At 44.1% G+C, this 23,723-nt stretch overlaps 1 long non-coding RNA gene and 1 pseudogene across 2 annotated transcripts; one reads left to right on the top strand and one right to left on the bottom strand.

Moving 5' to 3' along the window:
- The first annotated feature begins 2,592 nt into the window (after positions 1-2,592).
- Positions 2,593-6,905, top strand: LOC149465877 (uncharacterized). The gene is made up of 2 exons (XR_016312214.1): positions 2,593-3,032; positions 6,665-6,905. It is a non-coding gene; the product is annotated as an uncharacterized LOC149465877 (long non-coding RNA).
- LOC149465876 (sorting nexin-21-like) lies at positions 3,280-22,073 on the bottom strand (annotated as a pseudogene). Its single transcript, XR_016312213.1, has 4 exons — positions 22,002-22,073; positions 15,078-15,258; positions 14,717-14,871; positions 3,280-5,697 (listed from the first exon to the last, which is right to left on the bottom strand). The product of XR_016312213.1 is annotated as a sorting nexin-21-like (transcript).
- Between the last annotated feature and the right edge of the window lie 1,650 nt (positions 22,074-23,723).

The raw sequence follows: 23,723 nt of genomic DNA, 5'->3' as shown, positions 1-23,723 counted from the left end.
AGCAGATAATATTCCCGAAACACTTCACAATTCATCCGGCTGCTTCTGTCAGCAGTCACATCATCAATAAATACAAGAGAAGTAGTTCCATTGGCAGCCATACATGCCCACGCCATGACACTACCACCACCATGCTTCACTGATGAGGTGGTATGCTTAGGATCATGAGCAGTTCCTTTCCTTCTCCATACTCTTCTCTTCCCATCACTCTGGTACAAGTTGATCTTGGTCTCATCTGTCCATAGGATGTTGTTCCAGAACTGTGAAGGCTTTTTTACATGTCGTTTGGCAAACTCTAATCTGGCCTTACTGTTTTTGAGGCTCACCAATGGTTTCCATCTTGTGGTGAACCCTCTGTATTCACTCTGGTGAAGTCTTCTCTTGATTGTTGACTTTGACACACATACACATACCTCCTGGAGAGTGTTCTTGATCTGGCCAACTGTTGTGAAGGGTGTTTTCTTCACCAGGGAAAGAATTCTTCGCTCATCCACCACAGTTGTTTTCCGTGGTCTTCCGGGTCTTTTGGTGTTGCTGAGCTCACTGGTGCTTTTCTTCTTTTTAAGAATGTTCCAAACAGTTGTTTTGGCCACGCCTAATGTTTTTGCTATCTCTCTGATGGGTTTGTTTTGTTTTTTCAGCCTAATGATGGCTTGCTTCACTGATAGTGACAGCTCTTTGGATCTCATCTTGAGAGTTGACAGCAACAGATTCCAAATGCAAATAGCACACTTGAAATGAACTCTGGACCTTTTATCTGCTCATTGTAATTGGGATAATGAGGGAATAACACACACCTGGCCATGGAACAGCTGAGAAGCCAATTGTCCCATTACTTTTGGTCCCTTAACAAGTGGGAGGCACATATGCAAACTTTTGTAATTCCTACACCGTTCACCTGATTTGGATGTAAATGCCCTCAAATTAAACCTGACAGTCTGCAGTTAAAGCACATCTTGTTCGTTTCATTTCAAATCCATTGTGGTGGTGTATAGAGCCAAAAATGTTATAATTGTGTCCATGTCCCAATATTTATGGACCTGACTGTACATCAGGTGAGAGCACATCTGCTGGAGGTGAATACACAATGCTTATTGGTTTGCAGTATATAGAAGCATCGGGTATTCTAAGAAGTAATTTTGGAATTAAAGCATCTGTGAAGACCTACAACTATTTAGGACTATCAGCACATGGACACACATTAACCCGCTATAAGTCGCTGATCACCGCCATTACTAGTGTGTATAAAAAAATAAATTATATATAGAAATTCCAGTATATATACCACCATTTGTAAACGCTATAACTTTTACTTAAACCAATCAATTTACATGGATTGGGATTTTTTTTTTCCCACAAAGACATGTAGCAGAATACATTTTGGCCTAAGTTTATGAAGAAATTCGGGTTTTTTTGTTTTGTTTTTATTCCAAAATTGTCAGGTTTTTTTTAATAGCGCAAAAAAAAATGCACAGGTGATCAAATACAGGTGATTCTGATTGACAAGGACAGTCACAGTGAATCAATGTGATCTATCCTGGAAGCAGTACACGGATTTCATATCTCCACACAGCTGCAGAGGTGTTGAGAGCTTGGCAACCTTGGAGGCAAGTAGAGTAGGGGGTGGGGAGGGTGCCCGGTGCTAGTTCACCTTTTACACCTTTTTATGAAGAAATTTTTTTTTTTTTATTCCAAAATTGTCAGGTTTTTTTTAATAGCGCAAAAAAAAATGCACAGGTGATCAAATACCACCGAAAGCAGGCTCTTATTGGGGTGGGTGAGGGAGGAGGATATAAATTTCATTTGGGTGCAGTGTTGCATGACCACGCAGTTGTCAAAGTAACACAGCGCCTTATCGCAGAACAATGGCCTGGTCAGTAAGGGGGGGGGGTAAAGCCCCTGGAGGGCAAGTGGTTAAGAGACGTTTATGTCACTTGCAGATGGTTGATTTAGTTTAAAATATAGGTGAAGCATGGAACATGTATAACAAATTTGCTGGGTTTCATTATTGCAGCTGTACTAGACAAAAAGCAGGTTTGCCACACAAGTTTGAGCAGCCCACAATGCCCAAATCTTCCATCCCTTCTAACAAGGATGCCTGAAAGGAATTATCTGGTTGTTGTAAGCAATTAAGACACTTAGTAAGCTGTGGTAGGTTCAAGATTAACACCTAACTGATGGAACAAATGGCTTCACCTAGCTAGACAAATGTGATTAAATGGCACCTCATTGCAGAATAATGCTATCACGTGTGATTGTATACTGCTTGTGCGGCTTGCACTGTGGGGAACACTTTGTTCCATCTCTTCACCACAGGTGATTTTGACCTGAGCTACTAAATAATTTTAACCAAGACTAAATTTATAGGATTAGTTTTCCTTTTACGTAAAAAAAAAATTTCAGAGTGAACGCTGGTCACCCTCCAAATCAGTCCCTGCTGTATTTACCTTTGGGGTTGCTAAGCTGTTCAGTGGTCTGGGGGAAGTGAAGCTCCCGCTCTTCTTTTCCACGCAGGGTTTCTGAGCCCAACCAGAAAGATTCTGATTGACAAGCACAGTCACAGTGAATCAATGTGGCAACCTTGTGGCTTGGCAACCTTGGAGGCAAGTAGAGTGGGGGGTGGGGAGGGTGCCTGGTGCTAGTTCACCTTTTTACATTTTTTTTTTCCTGTAAAGGTGATCAAACACTTGCAGTGGAAGTCCAGTTGAATACACAAACTTCCATTGTTAACTTCCTTTTTAAAAGTCTACCTGCTTGGCAGTCTATGCATGCAGTACTGTCTGACTCACTGACCTGGAACAAGCATGCAGATTAGAAAGCGTGACATCAGAACCTGTAAACTTGTCCCAAGTCGGTGACAAATATAAATGTTGTTGGATCAACATAACTTGGCAAGTAACATTTTCAGAAAGAGATGCCAGCAACTACAGTCTTTATGTTCTCTCAGTACAGGTTTCCTTCAGCTGTCAGGAGTTTCAGGACCTGTCTATGCTGCCATGCAGGGGAGTCTGAATCAAAGGACTGTCTGAATGGTATTACAAACAGTTAGCAGGCTTGTATGTATGTAACCGTTTATCTGGGGTTCAGCATTAACAAGGCCAACTGCTAGTTGCAACTCGGGTAACAAATTTACATTTCTTCACTATAGATTTTATGCACACCGCCTGGGGGGCCCCAATGTTGTCTTATGCTAATTGGAGGATGATGATTGATATAAGACAACAGATTATCTTAACTATATCAATTATCCAAGAAATGAACTTTCCCGCAACAGCTCTGTTCATCTAGAGAATTACATTTTTGTTCGGCTCCAGAACAGTACAAAATATATTTGTAACAGATGACAAAAATCCTGCTCAATACTTGTAAATATTACAACGAACAACAGCCCTCCAGAGTCCTATTTAAGATACTTCATATCAAACATGGAGATACTACACTGTCCAATATCTGTCCGATCTATAATGTGCACCTAGGTAGCTTCCATGTGTGCAATAATGTGATTTATGATCTATACCTGTGCTTCCATATTAATGAAAGGAAGAAGCTTCTTCCCCCCAACAAACTTCCCTTGATATACAGTTTACTGGAGGGGTTTCTGATTGGCTGACAAAACAATTTTGATCTTACATGTAAAGACTTCACTTGCCATTACTGTAAATAACTAAGGTCACTATAATGTTTACCAGGTAAACAAGGCACTCTTTCCCATGAATATCCCCTCGAGTCAACTTGCCATCAATAAATACTTCTTGTATGGTCATATCACATTCTTTACCATCCTTAACCACCTCCCACCCGCCATATAGTACAATGACGGGCGCAAGGCGGTTCTCTCATTCTGGGAGGACGTCACATGATGTCCTCCCATTCTAACCGCGCATGCGCAGCTACAGGAACACACAGCAATCGGCAGTGCGAGAGACACAGCGGATCACCGATCCACGGAAAGAGCCGAAGATGTTGGCTCGGTCATGTGATCAGCTATGTCCAATCACAGCTGATCGCATGTAAATAGGGAAATGCTGGTTATCGGCATTTCTCTCCACTCGAGCTGTCACGCTGACAGCTCGAGAGGAGAGCAGAGCCAGTAATCGGCATTCCTCGGAGGGGACACGTGCACTGATGTGCCCTGATGATCTGTGTAGCCCCAGCAGTGCCAGCTGTCAGTGTCGATCAGTGCCTACCAGTGCACATCAATGCCCATCTGAGCTACCTTTCAGTGTCACCCATCAGTGCCAGTCAGTGTCAACTATGAATGCCAATCTGTGCCACCTAACAGTGCAAGTCAGTGCCGCCTATCAGTGTCATATGAGTGCTGCCTTTCAGTGCCCATCAGTGATGCCTGTCAATGCCTATCAGTGTCCATCACTACAGCCTCATTAGCGCACATCAGTGAAGGAGAAAAATCACTTATTTACAAAATTTTATAACAACAACTAAGAAAAACTTTTTTTTTTCAAAATTTTCAGTGGTTTTTGGTTTAAGAAAAAGTAAAAAACTCAGAGGTGATGAAATACCACCAAAATAAAGCTCTGTCGCAAAAACATGATAAAAATTTCATATGGGTACAGTGTTGCATGACCGCGCAATTGTCATTCAAAAGTGTGACAACGCTGAAAGCTGTATATTGGCCTGGGCAGGAAGGGGTATAAGTGCCCTGTAGGCTTGTGGTTAAACATGTACACAATGTACCCTTTGAAATGTCTACTTAGATAAACAGGTTATTCCCCAAATACCAAGGTGACCTTGCATAAAATTAACATAGCAAAGAGTTCTTTTGATGTGTAAAGTGGTCTTGTCACTGGCCTGTCTAAGAATGAACAGGATGTGTTTCAATATCTATCTCTCCATCTATATCTAGATAATTACACACAACATACTACACCCAAGTGTTCTCAGGTCACAATCTTTCTGTCATACACTGGGCTCTGTTTTACTAACAGAGTGACGCAGGCAAATTTCTGCATAAAGTCTTTACAAAATTTGAAAGCAGCGCATATCTGCCATGGGTGATCAGTTTATTGTCTCTTTAATCAGAATCTCCTTTAGGGTAGGAGCATGGCTTGTACTGTGTCCGGCCTCCTTCAGCTTCAGCAGGGCAGCCTCAGAGGCCCTTTTTTCTCTCCCCACTCTCCAAGACAACTGGATGTGGGCCTGGAGGAAAGCAATAAGGAAAGTCATGTTTTGCTCTTGTGATTCCTGCAGCAGACCTACTGCCTGTTCACTGTATGCCTGTGCATCTGCCAGTGCCTCCAGCTCCTGGTGGCACACCACCAGCCCAGCGAGCACAGTCAGTCGGTGGGTAGACACCCACGTTGGACAAATCTTTTTTTGGAGGCACCAGCAATTTGTCCATTTCGGGAGTGCTAGATTATATAATCCTGTACATGTAAGTTGCTGGGCCTTCTGCATGTCACTCAAGTAGAAGAATCCCAGGAACTGTGGAGAGTATCGTAGAGTGGGTAGGGAAGACACGTGGCAGAGGAACTGCTCAAAGGCACGACTGTGTTTTGCAATGGTTCCTGCTGTGAAGTTCTTATGCAGACGCTTACGAGGAAAAGACACACCATACATTTCTTCAGGATAATGAGAACGCAGGGTTTTCCTCAGCCGCTCCAGATCAGAGTATCGAGAGGTGATAAAGGCGGGTGAAGGATCATATTGTCCTGAGTGTAGAAGGCAAATGGTGTACATCTGAAAGGGAAAATAGGAAGGGGGTAGATTAGCGTGGCATGTATAAAGCTACAGTCTATAGATTAGGTGTTCTGAAACTTTTTAACACTGTGGAACTCTTAAAAAAAAAAAAAAACTTTCAGGTTTCAGGAAACCTTAGCTAATAAAGACTGTATCTACTACTCATGGTACATTTGGGTGATTAGTAATAAAAGAGGCATTGGAATAATGAATGTGGCATACTGAGCATAGCTGACACGCAGGACTGTTTTATACAACAAAATATTTTCAGTAATAAAAATAAAATGACAAATCCAGACCATAAAAATTGTAATGTTCCCTCACATTCCTGTTCATTGGTAATCAGTGTGAGAAGGACCCCCTTGCATTGGTTTTCAGTGAGAAGAATGGCCCTTACATTGGAAGTTAGTGGGGAAAACAATCCTGGCAGCAGAAGTCTGTGGGAAGACTGCTTTACAAATTGTGTAAAAGATTATTGGTGCCAGTGGTTACTTGCCTAAAAGCCAGAAATGGCTTATTGCTCCAAAACCCATAGCAACTTTTGGGGGAACCCTGGCTGAAAAAGGCTGGTAGCAAGATAGCTATGTCTTGACTGCGGGTAGTAGCTACATCACTTCCTCTTTAACTGCACTAGATACAGGTTGGACTACAGTACCTTGGACCTTTGTCCCTGCCAACCCACATTGATTTTCTTCTGATATAAAAAAAAAGATCTGACCCCAACTACTCCTATCTCTTCATCATTAACACCATTACTGACATTTAGTGGCAATGCTTAAATCGGGTAGTTTGTGAAACACCTTTTAAAACTCCATGGTAATGGCTAAACATACAAATGAAATGCATGTATGGAAGTGGTTTTAAATGCCAAAAGCATATTTTTGTCCTGAGTCTTACAAAGCACAGTCCTGCTTGTCAGTGGAGGGGACCCGATCTTTCTCTGATACAGTTTCACTTTCACTTATAGAGCTCCCAACCCTGTGATTGGATAGTGAGAGAAGAAGCAGCACACTATTGAGCTCCTTGTACTGCAACACACCTGATTGGCTTTTTGTGCTGCTTCTCCGTTTCTAAAGCACAAGAACTGCAAGAAGCTGATACCAAGTCACATTCAAGCACTTAGGCCGCTTGCATTTAATGATTACAGAGTTGCATTAATGCGTGTATTTTATATCTGCTTGGAGTAAAGCTTCCAATGGAAACCCTTATGTACTTCTGTTTATGAAAATTCTCTTTGCCTGGATGTCACACTGGCCCTATTGCTCCTGTATTGAAGTCACTAACCCAGAACAACTATGAAAATAAGGACTTCTGACTTTACTCTAACTTTCCTGGTCTGCAAACTTGTGCCAAGACAGTGACCCAGAAAGTTTTGTAGCCAAAGGGTGAGCAAGGCAATTACCATTTTCAGAAGGAGGCCTGGAATGGTAGGCCCCATACAATGCCTTGAAAAAGTATTCATACCCCTTGAAATTTTCCACATTTTGTAATGTTACAACCAAAAACGTAAATTAATTTTATTGGGACTTTATGTGATAGACTAACACAAAGTGTCACATAATTGTGAAGTGGAAGGAAAATGATAATCTGGTTTTCGAAATTTTTTACAAATAAATATCTGAAAAGTGTGGTGTGCATTTGTATTCTGCCCCCTTTACTCTGATACCCCTAACTAAAATCTAATGGAACAAATTGCCTTCAGAAGTCACCTAACTAGTATATAGAGTCCACCTGTGTGTAATTTAATCTCAGTATAAATACAGCTGTTCTATGATGCCTTCAGATGGTTGTTACCCCTGGTTCACATCTGCGTTCCTGTGGTCTGCGTTTTGCGCAGGCACGAGAGCCCATTCATTTGAATGGACTCCTGTGCCCCGGGACAGGCAGGGAAGAAGTCCCTGCACTTCTGAAAACGCAGCCCGCACGGGAACCTCGGTTCCCAGTACGGTTCCGGTTTCCAGTGCGGGCAGCGTGCCATTAGAATTAATGGCACCCGCCCGCGAGTCCGCATTCCTCTGTGCGGATCCGTAGTGGCACCACCCGCACAGATGTGAACCTAGCCTTAGAGAACATTAGTGAACAAACAGCAACATGAAGGCCAAGGAACACACTAGACAGGTCAGGAATAAAAGGTGTGGAGAAGCTTAAAGCAGGGTTAGGTTATAAAAAGAAATCTCAAGCTTTGAACATCTCACAGAGCACTGTTCTATCCATCATTGGAAAATGGAAAGAGTATGGCCCAACTGCAAACCTACCAAGACATGGCTGTCCACCTAAACTGACTGGTCGGGCAAGGAGAGCATTAATCAGAGAAGCAGCCAAGAGACCCATGGTAACTCTGGAGGAGCTGCAGAGATCCCCAGCTCAGGTGAGATAATCTGTCCACAGGACAACTATTAGTCGTGTATTCCACAAACCTGGTCCTTATGGAAGAGTGGCAAGTAGAAAGCCATTGCTGAATGAAAGCCATAAGATGGCCCGTGTGCAGTTTACAAGAAGCCATGTGGGGGACACAGCAAACGTGGAAGAAGGTGCTCTGGTCAGATTAGACCAAAATTTAACTTTTTGGCCTAAAAACAAAATGCTGTGTGGTGGAAAACTAACACCGCACATCACCCTGAATACACCATCCCCACCGTGAAACGTGGCAGTATCATGTGGGGATGCTTTTCTTCAGCAGGGACAGGGAAGCTGGTCAGAGTTGATGGGAAGATGGATGGAGCCAAATACAGGGCAATCTTAGAGGGAAAACCTGTTAAGAGTCTACAGGAGACTTGAGACTGGGGCACAGGTTCACCTTTCAGCAGGACAACAACCCTAAACATACAGCCAGAGCTACAATGGAATGGTTTAGATCAAAGCATATTCATGTGTTAGAATGGCCCAGTCAAAGTCTAGACCTAAATTCAACTGAGAATCTGTGACAAAACTTGAAAATTGCTGTTCACAGACGCTCTCCATCCAATCTGACAGAGCTTGAGCTATTTTGCAAAGATGAATGGGCAGAAATCTCTGTCAGACACCACCCAGCGGGATCTCTAGAGATCCACAGAAAGGGATTCCCCAGGACGCGGTGTCTAAGTCCCAGTCTGCCTTTTCACCAGAGCCCCTGATGGTGGGGATGGACTTGGTGCAAGACTGAAACCAGGTCGCGACCCCTGAGTGCACCCAACCGTGGTAGAGGGGTCCCTGCTGAGGGTATGTGCCAGGGGTGAGCCTGAAGTGAAGAGGCTGACAAGTCCAGGTCCCGAGCGGGATGGATGGATGACAGGAGTGAGCGTAGTCAGACTAGCCGGGTCGGTAACAGTGGAGGCAGATAGGTACCAAGCAGAAGACAGAGAGCAGCTGGGTCACGAGCCAAGGTTCAGCAACGAGAGGTCCAGTAATAATATAGCAACAGGCAGAATAGTAGTCAGGGACGAGCCGGGGGTCAGAGCAGAAGAAGGTCAACACAATTCAGGACTAGCAGGATCGGCAACAGGAACATACTTCAGAAATACAGGAACAGGAACTAGACCTTGTGGCAACCTGATCACTGCCTGGCCAGTTTAAATAGTGCGCCCTGCACCGTCATTGGTGCCAGGCGCACGCCTACGTGCACGAGTGCGCATGTGCGGCCGCAATTGCCGCCGTGGACGCCCAGGTCCCAGTGCCTGCAATTAGTGCGCCTAGGCAATCTGCGCATGTGCAGACCTGTGCGCCGCGGCCAGACCCGCAGTCCCTGGCAATCTCACTCTCTAGATGTGCAAAGTTGGTAGAGACATCCCCAAAAGGACTTGCAGCGAAAGGTGGTTCTACAAAGTATTGACTTGGGGGCTAAATACAAATGCACGCCACACTTTTCAGATATTTCTTTGTAAACAATTTTGTAAATCATTTATCGTTTTCTTTCCACTTCACAATTATGTGCCACTTTCTGTTGGTCTATCTCATAAAATCCCAATAAAATACATTTACGTTTTTGGTTGTAACATGACCAAATGTGGAAAATTTCAAGGAGGTATGAATACTTTTTGAAGGCACTGTATAAACCTTTTGTTTTTGGGTTTAGCTATGACAAGTATGACTTGTCAGGAGACCCCAAAAGGGACAGAGGCAGCTCTGTTTATCTGTGTGATGACACAGGAAGACCGACAACACGAAGCCAAGAAGGAAGACAAATCTAAATTTCATTCTGAAAAAACACTCTTTCCAACTATGCTCCTAAAAGGCAAACTATGCAGGGGTCCACAAAAATTAACAGACACCCCCTACTGCGGCTGTTCAAGATTTTGGGGGTGGCTAGAGGACCAGGCTTAGGAGGCCTAGATGAACATACCCCACCAGGAGTAAAGAGAGGAGACTTAGCGGACCTCTCCCTAGGCTTTTTATGCTGTGACAAGTGAGTACTCTTGCCTTCAGTGACATCCTTGATAAGAGTATGAAAGGTCCATTCAAAGAGACATTGTCCATCAAAAGACATGTGGGTTGTGGGCTTGCTGGATAGAGTCCCTCCTGCGTTGAAAACCATCAGAAAGCAGTAATCTTGCATATGCCCTGAGACCCCAACAAATGAGATAGCTCCCGTTGCTCAGTCTGATCAGCCTACTCAGACACTGGGGAAGAGCTGAGGCAATGTCAATGGCTGTGGACCTGAGAATCTGTTCTGTGGTGGTTTAACAGAACAGGGTCTGGAAAGTGCCATAAGTGAAACCCAGAGCCTGAAGGTCATTTCCAGGCTGTCCCCATAATGTTTACTCCAGTCCACACATGGCACTCCAAAAGCTTGGCTAAGGAAAGGCCACTCTGGATAGCTGCAATCATAGAGACCAGTTCTAGCAATGATATCGAGAAGAGTCTTTATTGAAGAAACAAATTAGGACATTAGGAAAAAATGTTAGCAATGAAGAAGGTAGTCTTAACAGCAGAGCTAAAGAAAAGTTGCCCATACTTCTAGGGCACTTATTCCTCTGGTCTTGAGGATTACTATCTGCTCTGGTGGCATAAAACTTTCTCACAGGTAGATTCTGAACACATTTATTCAAATCTTTAAACAGAGTGAATAGATTGGAGCTGAAGTGGAGGCAAAATGTAAACTTTTTTGTAACAACAAGGTATCCTCAGGGGAACGGGAGTAAGTGGACAAATTGAATATCTTTATGGTGCTATTAACAGGTCCTTTTTTATTCTTTTTTCCTTCCACCTCTCCTTTTTCTTCGAAAAGTTTTTCTCTTTTTGAGAGTCTGGAGAAGGTGACCCCTAAAAAATCTTGGGTGTCTTTAGAATTAGGGGACTGATAGAAGCCGGTGTAATGGCTGTGGGAGCTGGATAATTGTGTGAACAGGAGACAGCAGGGCTCAATGAAGAGATAGAAACCAGTACTATCATTTAGTTCCATTGTATTTAAGCTATACACAGGCGTACCATTGGTTTACAAATTTAATGTGTTCTCCGGGACGTTTCGTATTGCAAAAAATTCGTAAACCGAAACACGGTTTCCCATAGGAATGCATTGAAAACCAATTAACCCATTCCGGAGGTCAGAAAAGAGTAAAAAAAAAGTCTTATCTGTTCAAAACTCTTTATAAAGTGCACTTTAAAGGCATGGGGACGGTGCTAAAAACCTCCCAGGCACAATGCATCCTGGGGAAACTTACTTTGTACTGCAAAAAAAATTTGCAAACTGAGGCATTATTTTCTATGGATTTTCATTTGCACACCAAAAATTACGTTAACCGAGCGTTCGTAAACCGAGGTACGTCTGTATAGCATTTTGTAATATTTATACTATTGTTTCTTTCCGTCCTTAATCTATCCCTATACAGAGAGCAAATTGCAAACTCTTCTTGGAATGCAATTCACATTATGATCTTTAATCTATGGGGGGTTTTTTGTTTTTTTTGTTAATCGTTTATATTAGAGTCTATTTATTCTAGTTCTGCATATATTGTCAACTTTTTTTGTAATGGTATTTGTATTATCTATTTTTATTTTATTTACATTTTTGCGCTAGAGTTCCCCTTTTTTGTTTTTTTTGTTGTTTTTTTTTTTTGTCTTTATTTTTGGGATGATGCACATAGTATTCATTTATTCAGTCAGTTCCACCTGAATTTAAGCCATATCCGCCAATACTTAACTATCAATAGTATTCCATGTGTGCTACATTTCCCCTCCCCTTCCTCCTTCAGTGCCTAATAAATAGTTATCCTATCCTCCCTTTCCCTCTCATGGTTTGACAAAGGAGCGAGTGTGGGCTCCGAAACATGTTACCACCCATCACGCTCAATACGTCCTGACTGCGGTCCTAGTGCTGGCTTGCATTCCAGTGCGGCTATATTTGCTGCTGGAGGAAGACACAGCCTGTCATATGGACTTAATCTGCATTCTGACAGAGTCCATCTTTATTCCACCTATCCTGCAAAGCTGTTTTAAGGATACATCTCTCCCAGGGGCGGACTGACAACTCATGGGGCCCCCGGGCAATAGGGGATCATGGGTCCCCTGTGTCCTTGCCCAAACTCAAAAAAGCCTATGAAAAAGGTACCAGGGGTATCTCATGGGGCCCCCTACAGACTCTGAGCCCTCGGGCAGTGCCCGAGTTTCCAAATATTCAGTTCGCCCCTGATCTCATCAATCCATCCAACCGCTGTCCACCGAGGCTTGCCAATGAGTAAGGACTGATGATATGCCCATTTAATCTTATCCTTGTGAGTGCATTTTAACCCTTCCCTTTACTTGTTTTTAATTAAACTGATACACTTAAGATGGCGGCACCTTCTGTTTATTGTTTTAATGCACAGAGGCATCCAATACCCTGTTAGAAGAGCTGCAACCATTCTAGAAGTGGATTAACACACCTGGATCTACCATACAGAGACTACGGCTTCATGCTTGGGACCTAATCACGCTTTCTCCATTTGCGCTATTTTTATGTTTTTGTACTTGGGTAAGTACCATTCTCCCAGCAACTGCCAAACCTAGACACGTCCATCGGACTGCCAGACAGAAACATCATTCGTCACTCCAGAGAACATGTCTCCACTGCTGTAGAGTCCAGTGGTGGCTTGCTTTACACCACTGCATCAGTCACTTTGCATTGCACTTGGTGATGTAAGGCTTGGATGCAGCTACTCGGCCATGGAAACCCATTCCATGAAGCTCTCTATGCACTGTTGTTGTGCTAATCTGAAGACCACATGAAGTTTGGAGGTCTTTAGCTATTGACTCTGCAGACAGTTGGTGACTTCTGTGCACTTCAGCATGTGCTGACCCCACTCTTTCATTTTATGTGACCTACCACTTGGTGGCTGAGTTGCTGTTGTTCCCAGTTGCTTCCACTTTGTTATAATCCCACTAACAGCTGCAAGGAAATTTCACAGATGGACTTATTGCACAGGTGGCAACCTATCACGGTACCATGCTTGAATTCACTGAGCTCCTGAGAGCGACCCATTCTTTCACAAATGTTTGTAGAAGCAGTCTGCATGGCTAGGTGCTTGATTTTATACACTTGTGACCATGGAGGTGATTGGAACACCTGAATCCAGTGATTTGGAGGGCTGGCCCAATACTTTTGTCAATATAGTGTATGAATGCGAGTTAGGGACCTTATGCTGGCCATAGACAGGTCGAAAATCAGCCGATTTTTTGGCCGGAAAAAAAAAAAAAAAAAAGGGGTGATTTTCTCACTGTTAGTGGGTTAATTGGTCGCACAGTTTTTTTATCGGTCATGTTGGAAAATTCGCGGCCGATTTTCCCAGCAATGATGGGAAAATCGGTCGATCATTTTATCGATAAAAAATCTGCACGAGCCGTGACCTGCAAGGAAGACGGAGAAGAAGAAGTCTGCTATTATATTTTATATCAAAAAGTCTTGCGGTTGCAACAAATGTATCCATTTGTTTCCAGATAAAACCATAATGTATTTGTATTGCTGTCACATTGTATGGTGTGCTCCCCTGTCTCTGTCAAACTGGTTTCTTGTCCCATTCTTTCATGAGCATTGGTGGCAGCATCGGCAACGGGACTGACTGATTTTTCTTTTATCGGCCAACAATTCGGCCAATAAACAGCCCGTCTATGGCCTGCATTAGATTGGTAGCACCTTGAGGGCAGGGACTGATGTGAATGTACAGTATATACAGTCATGGCCCAAAAATATGGGCACCCCTGCATTTCTGTCAGATAATGCACCACTTCACCCAGAAAATTGTTTACAATTACAAATGTTTAGGCATTCTCATGTTTATTTCTTTTGTTTGTATTGATATGACACAAAAAAGTGCCAGCCCTCTGAAAAGCAATCCGTAGTGCATCACTTTTCAGAAGGTGGCTTCAAGGATTTCTAGGAAACACTGTCACCTCCTGAATGCCTGTTGTTTTTCAGCCTTACGTGGGTTCTTTTCATGTAAATACTACACAGCAACCACAAGCCAAGCTCCCATCACCACGATGGAAATTGAACGAAATGTTCATGGCATGTGCACGAATCCCCCCAGCAGAGATAGGTTAAAGATGGGCAGCAAAAATGAAAATCAACCTTTACCTTTACCAACCCTTTACTGCGTATGTAAGTGAGACCTTAAAGAGCTATGGCAGCTGAAGAATCTTCTCCATCTGACACTTCCTAGTGAGTCGGATGCCTGGTCCCCTGTGATTCCATCTGTCAACATGTATGCCACTGTTGTGTCCTGTAGTGATGTAGAGACCAGCGGATGGTACCATAGAGGGGGCTCTGCATCAGACACTCCTACAGATGAAAAGATTCTTCAACCACTATAGCCCTTCAAGAGAAAAACAATCCCCACTGTGGGCAGCATTAAACATGTAAAATAGTGGACAGGCTCACGTTAATGATGAATGTACAGTATATTTAAAAGTGATTATGACATTATACAATAGAGTTCTGCAGATTCAGGTATACCTGATATTGGGGCAAAGAAGTACTAACTAGAATAGAAAAGCAGGCTAGCGCTATCACCAATAGGTATTCATTGATATGATAGATGTCATTAGGGAACAGGGACTCTGCAGTACTCACCACAGATTTGCCATGTATGCCACGCATAATATTAGCCTCGGTCACCTCGAAAGTCAACCTGACAGGTACTCTGTGATCTCGAGTATTTGCCCACATCTCTCTCATCTGTTGTGTCAGAAGAGGAAGGGCAATTGGTTCCTCCAGCGATCATCCTTCTGCAAGAAAGAGAATGCTCAGATACAGTAAATGAATAAGGTGTTCTTAACCTCATGTGCAAAATCTGCTTTAAAACTGAAGGTGGTGGACATACATGTGGACATACAATCTGAGTTTACAATCTGCTTTATCTTTCCTAAAGGTGGGGAAACTATGTTTATTGAAAAGTAATACATTTGAGATGACATTTTCAATAAATCAGTACCTGTTCCATCGCTCTCCTCAGATCCCAGGCTTTCTTCACTCAGACTAAGGGTCCCAAACTGTAGTGCCATGTCTGGTTCATCCACCAACTCTGCAGTCTCTGGCAGTTCCTCGGATGGTCCAGGGCCCCTTTGATTTTTCAGTCTGGAAGGACTGAGATGCTTAAGAAACTTGGATGCCATCTAGAATGAGATTAACCATTGGAGTCATCTAGGATGACCAAAGAGGCTATGTCTCATGACCTTCAGCTTGCCCTCCACAGGATTTACCCCCTTCTTGACCAGGCCATTTTTTGCAATACAGCACTGCATTATTTTAACTGACAATCGCGCAGTCATACAACGCTTTACATAAAATAAATTTATTTCCTTTTTTCACCACAAATAGAGCTTTCTTTTGGTGGTATTTGATCACCTCTGCGGTTTTTACTTTTTGTGCTATAAACAAAAAAAGACCAACAAATTTTAAACAAAAAAAAACCCAAACAATATTTTTGACTTTTTGCTATAAAACATGTCCAGAAAAAAAAAAAAAAAAAAAAAAAATTTGGTCACATTTAAGTCAAAATGTATTCTGTTACATGTCTTCGCTAAAAAAAAAATTCCCAATACATGTAAATTAATTGCTTTATGTGAAAGTTATAGCGTCTACAAATGGCGGTATATATACTGGAATTTTTATCTTTGTTTTTTTATACTAGCAATGGCGGCAATCAGCGACTTATAGCGGGAATGCGGCGGGCATCCTGACACTGGGGGGAACTAACTGACACTGGCTTCCCCAGTGACACTAATACAGTGATCAGTGCTAATAAAAAGCACTGACACTGTACTAGTGACACTGGGCAGGAATGGGTTAATTTCTGGGTGATCAAAGGGTTAACTGTGTGTGTCTTACTAAGGAGGTATGCTGTTTTGTATCTCTCTGATGTGCAGATAGATATAATGCAGCATGTCCATGCTGACAGGGGAGAGACCTGTGTTGTTTACACACAGGTCTCTCCCCTGTCAGTTTTACATGCTGATTGTGGAGTGCTAGTCGGGACCCGGTGATTGACATCCTTAGCCGCCAATAGGGACATGTGTAGGGCAGCGTGCGCACCCCCTATGCAAATCACATATACATATACACACACACACACATATATATATATATATATATGATTTTGCGCAGCCCTGCCACCCTGTAGCAGTACTTCTACTATAGGGCGGCGGACAAACGGTTAAAGTGATTCTGTAACAAAGATGAAACTGTATCTGACAGATGTACTTGTAAAGAAGAGAATACATACTTAACTCTCCCACTGCTTACAGTGCTGAACACAGCTTTGATGAGGAGGAATCGCCTGCTGAAATTTTTAGGAGACTAACACTTCCTGGAGTGTCAAGCTCCTGTTTCTCCTGTAGCACTCGCTGGTTCCTCCTGCCGACCTCCATGTTACTACAGTATTCTGTAGAGAAATGCAGGCCAGTGGGAGAAACAAATCAGTGCTGCAGGAGAAAGAGAAAACTGACACTCCTGAAGTGTTGGCTTCCAAGCAGACTTTGTGGGATTATTTCCCAAAAAAAAGGAGTGGAGATCATCAGCACAGGCAGGAGGAGAGGTTAAGTATTTGGTTTCATCTTTACAGGTAATAGTCCAAATCAAGATTTTATATTGATGACAGGGTCGCTTCATAGATCATTTACTGCTTGGTAGAGAATATGGAAAATATTTGAGTGTCCACAACGCGGCCACAGTAAATCATTGCAGAGACTGTACATCCTTCTAAGAAGAATATAGATACCTTATATAGAATAACTAGATATACAGTACATGTGAAAATACCAACAAAATGTGAGCAATCTTATAAAAAATCTAGCTTCTGTGTACAGTTTGTTATCGAATTATATGGGACAGCCCATTTGATTCACTTATCTCACATATCTGCTGATTGGAAACTGAATCTTTGCAGAAATGATTGGAAGCCTGAGCAGGGGTGTATCTACCATGAGGCAAACAATGCGTTTGCTTAGGGCGGCAATTTTTAGGGGAGCGGCAATTTTTAGGGGGGCGGCATCGCCCCCCTGGAAGAAGGGACCTTTTGAGCAGCAGCGGACAGAGTCATGCAGGGCCGTCATCAGAGGGGTACCACCGGTACTCTTGCAGTGGCCCGTATAGCAGGAGGATCAATGTGGTGGGGTGTGGGGGAGGGCAGTTGCAGAACGATGCTCGTGTATCTCTCCCTCCAGCAGCAGACAAGCCAGGACCAGGGGAACACCTGGAGCAGGGAGAGGAGAAGTGTTGGAGATGAAAGGGCCAGGAGGAGGTGAGCTGTGTTGTGTTCTGTGGGATCTCCCTCCTGTCATCCATCCAGCACATTATACACTGACAGATCGTATGGGACTGCACACACCTCCTCCCCCCCCCCCCTCCTGCTGCCTGGAGATCAGCAGCCCTTGGAGGAGGTGTTTTTGTGCGGTCCCATACAATCTGAGAAACAGAGAGAGAGAAAGAGAGGGAAGAGAGAGAGGGAAGCGAGAGAAGAGAGAGGGGAGGGGGGAAGCGAGAGAAGGCTGAGAGAGAGGGAAGAGAGAGAGAGGAAAGAGCGAGAGAGGGAAGAGAGAGAGGAAAGAGCGAGAGAGGGAAGAGAGAGAGGAAAGAGCGAGAGAGGGGGGAGGGAAGAGAAGGAGAGAGAGAGGGGGGAGAAGGAGAGAGGGAGGGGAGAAGGAGGGAGGGGAGAGAGAGGGAGGGGAGAGAGAGGGGAGAGAGAGGGGAGAGAGAGGGGAGAGAGAGGGAGGGGAGAGAGAGGGGGGAGGGAGGGAGGGGGGGAGGGAGGGAGGGAGGGAGGGGAGAGAGGGAGAGGGATGAGAGAGGGAGGGAGAGAGGGATGAGAGAGAGAGGGAGGGGGGAGAGAGAGAGGGAGGGGGGAGAGAGAGAGGGAAGGGGGGGAGAGAGAGAGGGAAGGGGGGAGAGAGAGGGAGGGGGGAGAGAGAGAGGGAAGGGGGGGAGAGAGAGAGGGAAGGGGGGGAGAGAGAGAGGGAAGGGGGGGAGAGAGAGGGGGAAGGGGGAGAGAGAGAGAGAGGGAAGGGGGGGAGAGAGAGAGGGAAGGGGGGGAGAGAGAGAGGGAAGGGGGGGAGAGAGAGAGGGAAGGGGGGGGAGAGAGAGAGGGAAGGGGGGGGAGAGAGGGGGGGAGAGAGAGAGGGAAGGGGGGAGAGAGAGAGGGAAGGGGGGAGAGAGAGGGAGGTGGAGAGAGAGGGAGGTGGAGAGAGAGGGAGGTGGAGAGAGAGGGAGGGAGGAGAGAGAGGGAGGGAGGAGGGAGGGAGGAGGGAGGGAGGAGGGAGGGAGGGAGGAGGGAGGGAGGAGAGAGGGAGGGAGGGAGGAGAGAGGGAGGGAGGGAGGGAGGGAGAGAGGGAGGGAGAGAGAGAGGGAGGGAGGAGAGAGGGAGGGAGGAGAGAGGGAGGGAGAGAGAGAGGGAGAGAGAGGGAGGGAGGGAGAGGGAGGGAGGGGGGAGAGAGAAGGAGGGAGGGGGGAGAGAGAAGGAGGGAGGGGGGAGAGAGACGGAGGGAGGGGGGAGAGAGACGGAGGGAGGGGGGAGGGAGGGGGGGAGAGAGAGAAGGAGGGGGAGGGGAGAGAGAGAGGGAGGGTGGAGAGAGAGAGGGAGGGTGGAGAGAGAGAGGGAGGGGGGAGAGAGAGAGGGAGGGGGGAGAGAGAGAGGGAGGGGGGAGAGAGAGAGGGAGGGGGAGAGAGAGAGCTGTGGTTTGCGTGGGCACGGTAGCCCATTCATGTGAATGGGCTGCTGAACCTCCTGAAATGCAGGGAAAAGGTCCCTGCAGCATTTTAGAAATCACAGCCCGAACGTAAATTCAGTACAGCAGTGATTTCCAGTGTGTGCAGCGTACCACTAGCACTTATGACACTCATTCTTTTCTGTGCGGGTGGTTGCGGCTGTAGGAACAGGTATGTTCCTGTGGTGGTAATCACCTGCACAGATGTGAACTTAGCCTAAAAGACTTACCCCATGTTTTCAGCTGTGAGACCTTCAACACCCACAATTGCTCAACGAGAAGATTGTCCTTCTAATTATGAGGTGCTGAGCGTTTTGAAGTATCCTATGCCTTGATCCTCTCTCCTATTAAAGCTCTTCAAGATATACATTACAAAAAAAAAAGACCACTAAGGCTGGCCATACACTATACAATTTTCTGTCTAATTTCTGCCCAATTTCCTTTAGATTTACCTTCAACTATGTAGCGCAAGGGCCTGCTTAATTGGATACAATTGAAAATGTTGCTAGGTTTGACCTCCTATTATATGGTTTTTGGTAAAGCTAAACCAAAAATCTCAAGAAAATTGTATAATGTATGGCCAGCCTAAGGGCTAATTAGACTCCTTGAAATAACACGGGGAGTGTACACAGGACAGTTCGAAATTTCAGACATGAGCAACCAATATTGCTTGCATTTATCCAACAAATATAACAACACACCTAAGTCCTCATGCACACGAGACGTTTTGATAACGCTGGTACCACAAGTTTTTCAGCTTTTTTTTAGCGTTTTTGCATTAGCATTTAGTGGCGTTTTCCTGCGTTTTTCTGCATTTGCGGTTTTAAATGTTTTTTTTTTGCCAATTTTTTTTTTGTCAGCTAAAAAAACTCCTCTAGGAACCCACTAGTCTTGGGTTTTTTTTCCAGCCAAAAAACGTCCCAGCTAAAAAAAAAACATTGATTACAATCTGTGTGTGTATGGACACATAGGATAACATGTTGGGGGGTTTACTGGCTGTAGAAAAAAAATGTCAAAAGCCAAAAACAGCCGCTGTAAAAACATCCAGTGTGCATGGGGACTAAATATCATACTTAACAGACCAAATAGGAAGTTAATTTTTAGGGTTTATATACACTTTAACCAACTTTTGACATTATTCTTAAAACCTTGCCGCTCCACATTCCTATTAGGCTGGCTTCACATGAGAAATACATCTGCTGATCTGTTTTTGTAGACTGCATGAGGGCTCATTCACACCAAAACGCACGTGCTAACATGTTAAGCGCTGATATTTCAGATGCGTTGCGCTATGTTATTCAAAGCAGAAGTTTAGTCTGCTGATGTTTTGTCTTCCCTGGTTCATCAGCCTGATAACTAATTAAAAAAAGAAAGAAAAACTATGGTGGGAGGAGCCAGCAGGACGCTGTACTGATCTTTCTGAAAATATCTCAGAACCTTGCCCCGGTACTCCTCTCAATGGCCCTCAGCCTTGATTCAAGCAGATGGATGGGTCTTAGGAGGATTTATGCAAATATCGAAATGTTCTGATCAGTCTGGTAGAGTAGGTATTAACCACTTGCCCTCCTGAGGATTTACCCCCTCTTCCTGACCAGGCCATTTTTTGCGATACGGCGCTGCATTACTTTAACTGACAATTGCGCGGTCATACAACGCTGCACCCAAATGAAATGTATGTCCTCTTTTGCCACAATCAGAGCTTTCTTTCTTTCTTTATTTCATTGCCTGTGCGTTTGTTATTTTTTGTGCTATAAACAAAAAAAGACTGACAAGTTTGAAAAAATAAAATAAGTTTATATATATAATTTTTTTTTTTTACTTTTTGCTAGAAAACAAATCCAGTAAAAAATGTTTTAAAAAATCAAATTTTGTCATAAATTTAGGCCAAAATGTATTCTGCTACATGTCTTTGGTAAACAAAAAATCCCAATACCTGTAAATTGGTTTACGTGAAAGTTATAGCGTCTACAAATTGCGGTATATAGACTAGAATTTACGCAGCTATAGACAATATACTGGTAATGCCGGTGATCAGCAACTTATTTTTTGGGTTTCTAGAGAAGTTATTTAGCTGTAAGTCCTCATAAACACTTGACATTTTGATAACGCTAGTTACATTAGCTGTGTAAAGTCACGTTAAAAACGGGAGTTTTTCAGCCTTTTTTTTTGCGTTTTTGCATTAGCGTTTAGTGGCGTTTAGCAGCGATTACTGGCGTTTTCCCACTTTTGCGGTTTTTTTTACTTAAAAATTTTTTTTTGGGACAAAAAAGTCCAAAAATGACGGTTTGTGGCGGTTTCCACGTTTTACCGCATTTTTTCAGCATTATAGCGTTTTTACAACTAAAAAACTCCTCTAGAAACCCCCTAGTCGTGTTTTTTTTCCAGCCAAAAAACACCCCTGCCAAAAAAGGTTGATTACAGTCTGTGTGTGTATGGACACATAGGATAACATGCTGGGGGGTTTACTAGCTGTAGAAAAAAAATGTCAAAAGCCAAAGACAGCCGCTGTAAAAACGTCCAGTGTGCATGAGGAATAAAAACATTCTAACGCTGAAAAGCGCGGTTAATCGTGGCAAACCAGCGTTTTTGGACTTTTTTTTAACCCCCCCAAATTTTTTTTAAAGAAAAATTTAAAATTTTAAAAAAAAAAATGCTAAAAACTGCAAATGCAAAAAAACGCCACTAAACACGAATACAAAAATGCTAAAAAAAACTCATGTTTTTAACGTGACTTTACACAGCTAACGTTACCAGCATTATTAAAACGCCCCGTGTGCATGGAGCCTAACAGTGATCTATAGTATCTTCACGGAACTTTTCAGAAGCATTTGGCAGGCAATATGATGCCTCTTTTTTCTGACTTTTTTAACCCCGTAAATGCTGCACCAACATGCATTTGCAGTGCATCCCCATGTGCTTGAATGAGTCACGTTTGGTGGCAGCACTGCTGGCCGAACACAACAGGGGGGAATCATTCTTGTGGCTGGTGCAAAGCACCGCGGCTGTGGCATGATAACACCTCCATCTGCTGCCTTTGCAGCTAAAGGGGAAGGGCATGAAAAACACAGAAGGAAACTCCATCTAAACAATCCCTTACACACGTTTCCCAGTCAGGCTTCCATTTTTGTGTGCATTAGCCTTGTAAATTGTGGTCATACCTTCCATCCAAACAGAAAGAGTCGTCCTCTCCATAGGAACAAAGGTTGTGTCTGTGGTGCAGCTCTGCAGGGACACCCAGTGCCTTTGCCTCATTGTTCCCTCCCATAGTACAAGTCGATGAGCGGCTGGAATAAACAATACACGGCCTGTCTGGCTGATGCCTTATCTCAGACACCTGCATGAGGGAATCGCGGGGCCTCAATACTGGAAACGTCTACAGATAAGGGATGACACTTTTGTAACAGTCATTACCCCTTGCCCTCCGAGGATTTACCCCCCTTCCTGACTAGGCCATTTTTTGCGATACGTCGCTGCGTTACTTTAACTGACAATTGCACGGTCGTGCAACGCTGCACCCAAATGAAATTTACGTCCTTTTTTCCCATAAATAGAGCTTTCTTTTGGTGGTATTTGATCGCATTTGCATTTTTATTTTTTGCGCTACAAAAAAAAAAAAGACCGACAATTTTGAGAAAAAAACAATATTTTTGACTTTTTGCTATTAAACATGTCCAGTAAAAAACTGTAAAAAATCAAATTTTGTCATAAATTTAGGCCAAAATGTATTCTGCTACATGTCTTTGTTAAAAAAAAATCCCAATACGTGTAAATTAATTGGTTTACAAGAAAGTTATAGCATCTACAAATGGCGTCATAGATACTGGAATTTTTTTTTTTATTATTAATAGTGGCGATCAGCAACTTATAGCAGGACTGCAGTGGGCATTCTGACACTGTCCCCTCAGTGTCAGAAAGCCCACCGCAGTCCCGCTATAAGTTGCTGATCGCCAACTGACATGGTGTCAGAAAGCCCACCACAGTCCCGCTATAAGTTGCTGATCGCCGACTGACTTGGTGTCACTGACATCCCCAGTGACACCAATACAGTGATCAGTGGTAATAACAAGCATTGACACTGTACTAATGGCACTGGGCAGGAAGGGGTTAATATGTGGGACAATCAAAGAGTTAACTGTGCTGTTTGTGATTCGCTGTAAGCACACTGCTTTGTATGGCTCTGCTGTGCACAGCCATGCAAAGCAGTGTGCAGGAGCTGATTAGGGGAGAGATCTGTGTTGTTTACAAACAGTTCTCCCCCTTGTCAGAGATGCTCGGCAATCACCACCCGGTGATTGACAGCCGATGCTGCAAATGGCGGTGCGGGTAGGGTGCGTGCGCAGCAGGGGCGGACTGGCAAGTCATGGGTCATGGGTCAATAGGGGATCATGGGGCCCCTGTGCCCTTGCCCAAACTCAAAAAAGCCTATGAAAAAGGTACCAGGGGGCATCTCATGGGGCCCCCTACTGACCCCGGGCCCTCAGGCAGTGCCTGAGTTTCCAAATGGTCAGTCCGCCCCTGGTGCGCAGCCTACACGGAACTGCAGCATCATGTGTATATATATATATGTGATTTTGCGCACCCGTGCCGCCCTGCAGCGGTACTTCTGCTATAGGGCAGACAGGAAGCAGTTAATAGCATGTGTGCAGACAAAATGGATAATTGTGAATGGCCTTTAACCCCTTTATGCCAACAGTACGCAAATATGCAGCCTCTCCGTGGGTGGGTCTTGGCGCCGAGAGGCCATATATTTGCGTACTGAAATGTAAACAACCTGTGCTGAGAGTGTGTGTGCGCTGCATGCTCCTGGGACAGTGCCTGACAGAAAGCTCCCGATCGCTACTTGTGATCAGGAGCTTTCCAATCATGTGACCACTATGACA

Source organism: Staurois parvus, unplaced genomic scaffold (genome assembly GCF_062004578.1).
Source record: "Staurois parvus isolate SC_StPar_1 unplaced genomic scaffold, SC_StPar_1.0 ptg000137l, whole genome shotgun sequence".
NCBI classification, from domain to species: Eukaryota; Metazoa; Chordata; class Amphibia; order Anura; family Ranidae; genus Staurois; species Staurois parvus.
This window is presented reverse-complemented; position numbering and strand designations above follow the sequence as displayed.